The 6,000-nt window shown below is 37.0% G+C and overlaps 1 protein-coding gene across 8 annotated transcripts in view; it reads right to left on the bottom strand.

Moving 5' to 3' along the window:
- Positions 1-6,000, bottom strand: part of RFX3 (regulatory factor X3) — a 358,769-nt gene that overhangs the window by 160,801 nt on the left and 191,968 nt on the right. The gene's annotated exons all lie outside the window — the stretch shown is intronic.

The raw sequence follows: 6,000 nt of genomic DNA, 5'->3' as shown, positions 1-6,000 counted from the left end.
GGGGGGTGGGGGGGAAAGGAATGGAAGACAACTGTAGACACCAGAGATAGTGTGAGAAGAAGGTGGGAAAGGACAGAGGGTCAGAAATAGGGGGTAAAACAAAAATTCTACAAATTAGAAATGGAAAATTTTTGATAATAATATACACGATTAAGCCACTATGCAGTATATTCTGGATGGGAAATCACATTTTGTATGCTGTGATGATGCTTAGGGAGAGAATGTAAATTAAGTTAAAAAAAAGTTTTAGAAAAAAAACCTGAAAGTTTTTCTTTTCTTTTTTTTGGGAGAGGTTTTTGCTATAGGGCGTGTGCGCTCGCCAGACAGACAGAGACAGAGACAGAAAGCGAGAAATCATCCCCCAGGGGGGATGGCCATGCCGCAATCCCTTCTCCTCCATTCTCCTCTTGGGATCTTGGGCACGCACGCACACGCGCCTGGAGTGAGTTTTAAGCCACCAGGTCCAGGACATGAACCGCAGTCGACTACGTGGGAGTCCAGTGACATAGCCATTACACTAACTGCTGGTCCCTGAAACAGTTCTTCTTGAAAATAAAAAAACAATGCATTAAAAATACCTATTCGAATGTCTCTGTATTGACTGACATGCATGGCAATCCCTTTTGAAAAAGCAATGTAATACACTGTAAAGTTATATGTAATTCAATGTAATATAAACAAGATTATGATGATAATAAATAAAAAATAAATTTTAAAAAAAGTGGAAAATGCATTATAGGAAGAATATACACAGAGGTGAGTCCATGCTCCTGGCCTGGGAGCCACTTGGAATCTTGGACCCCAATCTCCATCACCCACAGTCTCAGAGGCCTGTGCTTGCCCCCCCGCCACCGCCCACCTCCAGGAGTCTTAAGTCCAGTCTGGGCAGACCTTTAGGGTGAGCCCGTGCTTGTGGCCTGGGAGCCACATGGAACCTTGGACTCCATAGCCCACAGACCCAGTACCTGTGCTTGGCTGGACTATCTGCCCTCTGGGAGTCTTGGGCCTGGTCTGGAAAGGCCGTTGGGGTGAGTCTGTGCTCAGGGGCTGGGAGACACTGGGAACCTCAGACCCCCATCATCCATCAGGCCAGCAGCCTGTGCTTGTCCTGTCTGCATACCCTCCGGGAGTCTTGAGACGGGTCTGGGCAAGCCTTTGAACCTGCCATCACTTCATCAAGAACTGAATGTTTCAAAGAGGAGTCAAGTGCCTGAAGTTACCAATAACTGCTCTGACCTGAGAGGCACAGCCCTCCTATAGGAACACACCTAGGAACTAAGGCTGAAATTTCCTCCACCAGTACTACAGGACCTATTCCAATAAATAGAAAAAAGTGAATACTGCATCAGATGACTGGAAACCAGCACAGATCTCAAAGAAACATGAGAAAACAAGGTGGAAGTGCTTCACCAGGTGAGGGAAGGAGCCCCTCACCTACAGTGGACAGCACCAAGAAATATACAGAAATGTCAGAAAAAGAATTTCAAATATACATATTTGACAGAACTTGATGAGATGCAAGAGAAAACAATCAGTTCCAGGAAATGAGAAAATCATTACAGGACATGAAAGAGGAATTTCATAAAGAAATAGACACCCTACATAGGACTCAAACAGAACTTCTGGAAATAAAGAACATAAGAAATGAAAATCTCCCTAGAAAGCATTAACAGCAGATTGGATCATATAGAAGAAAGAATTTCTGACCTTAAGACAAAGTCTCCAGCACAGAACAAATCTCCAAAAAGAAGAAAAAAACAACCCCCCAAAAACGAGAACAACATATGGGAAATTCTAAACATTGAAACACCCAAATACCTATATAATGGATATTCCAGAAGGTGAAGAATCTGCTAACAACATAGAAACCCTCTTTCATGAAATACTATCTGAAAATTTTCCAAATATACAGAAACATTGAGAAATTCAGACTCAAGAAATAAAAAGGACCCCAAACAGAAATACCACAAAAAGATCCTCCCCCTGCACATCATAGCCAGATAGGTAAAAAATTAAAGCCAAAGACAATATTCTAAAAATAGCAAGGAAGAAACATCAAGTTACTTATAAATGCTATCCCATTAGGCTAACCTCAGACCTCTCGAGTGAAATAATGCAGGCAAGGAAGGAATGGGAATATGGGTTTAAAACATTAAAAGGAAAACAATTTCAACCAAGAATACTATATCCAGCAAGATTTCCCTTCAAATGGCAAGAGCAAATAAAAGTATTCTCAGATAAACAAAAACTTAAAGAATGCACCAATAATAGACCAGCTCTACAGGAAGTACTGAGGGGAATGTTCTATCAGGATAACTAAAGAGAGACAAATAGAAACAGGGGAATAAAAAGCAACTGAGGAAATGACTAACAAAATGACAAGGATAATCTGCAAATATCGATAATAACACTGAATGTTAATGGATTAAATTCTTCCATTAAAAGACACAAGCTAGCTGAATGGATACAAAAGCAGAAGCTATCTGCATGCTGCTTAAATGAAACATACTTCACAGTAAGGACAGACATAGACTGAGAATAAGGACTGGAAAAAGATATTCCATGCAAATAGAAAGCAAAAGAAGACTGGAGCAGCAATACTGATATCAGACAAAATAGTCTTTAAGGTGGAAAATGCAAGAGACAGAGAAGTACATTATTTAGTACTAAAAGGACTTGTTCACTAAGAAGATATCACATTTGTAAATAGCTATGCACCCAGCGCTGGAGCAACCATACATGAAATGGACATGACAGATATCTATAGAATATTTCACCCAGTTTTTCTCACACCTACATGAAACATTTTGAAGACTGACCACAAATACAACTATACCTAGCTTCTTTTCTGACCATGATGGAATCAAACTTGAAATCAACTACCGTAAGAGCCCTTAAAATTTCACAAACACATGGAAAAGAAACAACCTACTCCTAAATTTCTTTACAACTATAAAATAAATTAAAACTGAAATCAAAAGGTTGATAGAAACCAATGATAATAACAAATGCTTACAACCTATGGGACAAAGCAAAAGCAGTTATATGAGGGAATTCATAACAATTAGTGCCCACAAGAAAAAAGCAGAAAGGTAGCAAATAAGCAACCTTATACCACAGCTCAGGGAACTGAAAAAACGACAACAACAACAACAAAAGGCAAAAAATTCCAGGAGAAAAGATAAAATGATTCCAGCAGAAATAAGTGAAACAGAGAATAAAAGAACTACGCAGAAAATAAATGAAACCAAAAGCTGGTTCTTTGAGAAGATAAACAAAATTGACACACCATTAACTAGATTAATCAAGAAGAATAGAGAAAGGAACAAGATAAATCAAGTCGGCAAGGAAACAGACATTATTACAGTGGATATAAGAAATACAAAATATCATCAGAAAGTACTATGAGCAACTATATGCCAACAAACAAGAAAATCTAGATGAGATGGACAAATTTCTGGACATATGTAACTTACCAAGATTGAACCAGGAAGAAATAGAAAGTCTAAACAGACCCATAACAAGCAATGAGATTGAATCAGTAATAGATAAGTCTCCCAAGAAGAAAGAGCCCAGGTCCCACTGGCTTTACTTCTGAATTTTACAAAAGTTTTAAGGAAAAAACTAAGCTCAATTCTCCCCTAAACTATTTCTAAAAATTAAAAAGGAAGGAACCTTCCCAAATTCATTCTATGAAGTCTGCATCATCTTCATTCCAAAGCCAGAAAAGGATATGACAAAAAAAGAAAACATCAGGCCCAAATCACTGATGAATATAGATACAAAAATTCTCAATAAGTTAATAGTGAATCGTATTCTACAACATATTAAAAGATTATACACTATGACCAAGTAGGATTTATTCTAGCGATGCAAGGATGGTTCAACATACAGAAAACAATAAATGATATACATCACACTAACTAAAATAGTAAAAAACATATAATCATATCAATTGATGCAGAAAAAGTATTCGATAAAATACAACATGCCTTCATGATTAAGACTCTCAGCAAAACTAGCATAGAAGGAACATTCCTTAACACAGTAAAAGCCATCTATGAAAAACCCATAGCTAACATTACACTAAATGGGGTAAAGCTGAAAGTCTTTCTACTAAAACTTGGAATAAGACAAGGCTGCCCACTTTCTCCACTCCTTTTTAACATAGTGCTGGAAGTTCTAGCCAATGCAATTAAACAAAAGAGTCAAATAAAAGGCATCCAAGCAGGAAAAGAAGAAGTGAAATTATCTCTATTTGCAGATGATATGATGCTATACATAGAAAATCCAAAGGAATCCACACACACACAAAAAAAACCTCCTGGAAGTGATAAATGAATATACTAAAGTGGCAGAATACAAAATCAATGAACAAAAATCCATAGCATTTTTATGCACTGACAATGGACAAACTGAGACAAAACAGCAGAAATTACAATAAACACAAAACCAGTAAGATATTTAGAAATAAACATTACCAAATACGTCAAAGATCTTTATAAGGAAAACTATGAAACATTAGAAAAAGAAATTTAAAATGATTCGAAAAAAGTGGAAAAACATCTTATGTTCCTCAATTGGAAGAATATAATCAAGATGACAATCCTACTCAAGTTAATCTACAAATTTAATACAATCCCAGTCAAACTACCAGAGCTATTCCTCTCAGAAACAGAACAAACATAAAATTTGTCTGTACGCATAAAAGGCCCTGTATTGCCAAAGCAATATTGTGCAAGAAGGATAAAGTAGGAGGTATCTCACTTCCCGACCCCAAAACATATTATCCGTGATAATTAAAACAGCATGGTATTGAACAAAAACAATCAGGTAGACCAATGGAGCAGAATTGAGAACACCCAAATAAACTCCCAAACATATAGCCAAATGATCCTTGCCAAAGGGCACAGACAATACAGTGAGGGGAAAAATCTCTTCAGCAAATGGTGCTGGGAGAACTGGATATCCACCTACAGAAAAATGAAAATAGGTCCTTATTTCTCATCACTAACAAAAATTAACTCAAAATAGATTGCAGATCTAAACATAAAACCTCAAACTATTAAAGTACAGGCAGAAAACATGGGAAAAACTCTTGGAGACCTTGGAGTAGGCAAAGACTTCTTAAAGAAGACCTCCAAAGCACAGACAACAGTCCCAAAAATAGAAAAATGGGACTATATTAGGCCGAGACACTTTTGTATATAGTCCGAGACACTTTTTGTAAAGTCAAAGAAACAGTAAGTAGAATGAGAAGACAACCTTCAGAGTGGGAGAATATATTTGCAAATTATACCTCAGATAAGGGACTAATAACCAGAATATATAGGGAATTTAAGCAGCTCACCCGAAAAAGAATAATCAATCCAATTAAAAGATGGGAAAACGGGCTGAACAGACAATTGTCTGAAGACAAGTGAACAGCCCAAAAGCATATCAAAACATGCTCAACATCTCTTATCATAAAGGAAATACAAATCAAGACCAAAATGAGATACCACTTAACCTTAGTCAGAATGGCTAAAATTAAGAAAATAAATAATGACAAGTGCTGGCAAGGCTGTGGTGAAAAGGTAGCTCTTCTACACTGTTGGTGGGAATGTAAATTAGTACAATTACTCTGGAGAATAATACAGAGATTCCTTAGAAACCTACAAAAAGAACTACATATAACACAGTAACTCTATCTGGGTATTTACCCAAAGGAAAGAAAATCCTCAGTTGGAAAAAAACTTGCACATCCATGTTTACTGCAGTATCATTTACAATCATTTGCACACTGAATCAAACAAAATGTCCAAAAAATAGATGACTGGATTGAAAAAATGTGGCATATGTATTCTATGGAATACTACTCAGCCATAAAAAGTAATGGAACCCTGACAGTCAATATAAAGTGGACCAATATGGAAAACGTAATGCTAAACGACAAAGCAAGTCAGACTATGGACAGAGTTTGTGTGTCTCCACTCAATATATACTGATTATCTGAGCTCT

The sequence above is a fragment of the Tupaia chinensis genome, unplaced genomic scaffold, assembly GCF_000334495.1.
Source record: "Tupaia chinensis unplaced genomic scaffold, TupChi_1.0 Scaffold000354_1, whole genome shotgun sequence".
In the NCBI taxonomy this organism is placed as follows: Eukaryota; Metazoa; Chordata; class Mammalia; order Scandentia; family Tupaiidae; genus Tupaia; species Tupaia belangeri.
This window is presented reverse-complemented; position numbering and strand designations above follow the sequence as displayed.